The 1,965-nt window shown below is 34.9% G+C and overlaps 1 protein-coding gene across 1 annotated transcript in view; it reads left to right on the forward strand.

Annotated features, from left to right (window-relative positions):
- The first annotated feature begins 436 nt into the window (after nt 1-436).
- The window catches only part of LOC135227002 (coiled-coil domain-containing protein 167-like), an 88,604-nt gene continuing 87,075 nt past the window's right edge, over nt 437-1,965 (forward strand). Inside the window, exon 1 of the mRNA XM_064266732.1 lies at nt 437-781. The gene's annotated coding sequence lies outside the window, so the exon portion shown is untranslated. The remainder of the gene's footprint in view (nt 782-1,965) is intronic.

Raw genomic sequence — 1,965 nt, forward strand, 5'->3', positions numbered from 1 at the left:
ATTTGCGTTCAAGAAAGCAATAATTATGACACTAAAACATAATGGCTAACGTGCAAACAAGAAGCTTTGCTAACACCATAATACACATTCTGAAGAAGCTATCAGCGGAAAAACTGCTGTTTGTACGATTAAATAAAAAATAAAATACAAATCACATTTTAATTGTCCACACAACAATCGTTCGTGTGTGAACACAGGAAAATCCACCCAATCTGAACATACTGACCATAAGACTATAGTTTCACTCTGTGGTTCAATCAAGTTCAATAGAGTAAAATTGGTATGAATAAAATATTCCAAGGTCAACATGGTTAAGATGGGCCACACTGGTAGTTCAGTTGCTACAGCGCACCAACGTTATTTTCGATTGATACGTATAATCTACTAAAATTATAACCTGACAAAAAAAAAAAAAAAAAAACCGTCTAACCTGCATTTTGTTATACTTTAAATGAATGAAAATAGCAAAAGTGTTTTCGTAAATGAATGAAAATAGCAAAAGTGATTTCGTTTTGAATAGGATGCCAATTTGATAGTTTCGAAAGGCTGGCGTTCGTGACGTCACAGCAGTGCCATAAACAAAAGGAGAAGAAAGAAACAAAAGTCCCACTGTGGTGTCACTCCAACAGGTGTCTGGCTCTACTTTAACACTGAGTCAATTGCTGGATCAGTGTACCCTTGCCTGCTTTCATCATTTAACACTGTATAAGCTTGAACAGACAGGTCGCATTAGCCTAATAGGTATTAGCCTACAGCATCCGGGATAGATTTGATTCTACCGGTAAGCCTAACTGCTTGACTTGGCTACCTACTATTTCAATAAGCTTATTCTCTGTAGTGGGTAACAACACGTGGCCGTTATTACTTAGATTAACTTCAGTGTCAAGTCTTGTGTTAATTGTTTTTTAAGGTTTTGGTACTAGTCTCTTCATCCCAAGTTGGGCCTAGGCTACGTAGAGTTCTACCTATGTACCTCTAGGGTAAACGACCAAGTGGCCACCATTTCACTCGAGATGACCAATTTTTTTCACTCATTTAATTGGTGAAACAACAATACAATTACATCTTTAAGCATACCATTCAAAAGATTGAAACTTAATTTTTGAATGGTATGCTTAAGGGTGTATACCTAGTAGACCTAGCTTTCGTCCAGGACCACAAAAAATGGACTGTTCTGGAATTAAATTGGACCAACGTCTTTCATCAACATATATGATTTGAGGCTATGTTATGTTAAACTGTTAAACTTACCTAGATTGGCCCATGATCTTGGCCAACATCAAAAATTGCTGTGATTTTTAGTCAAGTCTTGCACATTGTTAGGTACATTATCATAACAGGTAAATACGTAGGTAGTACCTAGTGACAGGTTATGAAAAACGTTAACTAGCTCGTACCTAGTATTAGGACTTGGTGTCAATTTGGCTGATATTATACCCTAGTCTTACAGGGAGGGGATCAGTGCTGTCAGTGCACTTAATGCAGTGTACTGAACGTATTACTTAAGGTTCTTTGTAGCGTCCCTTCAGCCACTAGCTGCAATCTCATTCATTCCTTTGTTTAGCTTAGCTTTATTCTCTTCCATCTTCTCCTAAGATAGATTCTTGGTGCAACTGCAAGATTTTCTTCATGTTACACCTTTCAAACTTTTTACTGTTTCCATTCCAGCACTGAATGAGCTCATAGCTAAATTCTATTCTACCAGCATACTATTTATGGTTTAAAACACTATAATCAAATAGTACTTTAAACCCCCAACCATTATTTGGAAATGATTACTTAGGTACCAAGAAATGATGGATCATGTCAAGATTAGTGAACCTACTATTTTTCAAACCAATATTATACCACTTTGATTTATATATATATATATATATATATATATTATATCTATATATATATATATATATATATATATACTATAATATATATTATATATATTTTTATATTTTTCTAGGGTTACGA

Source organism: Macrobrachium nipponense, chromosome 15 (assembly GCF_015104395.2).
Source record: "Macrobrachium nipponense isolate FS-2020 chromosome 15, ASM1510439v2, whole genome shotgun sequence".
NCBI lineage: Eukaryota > Metazoa > Arthropoda > Malacostraca > Decapoda > Palaemonidae > Macrobrachium > Macrobrachium nipponense.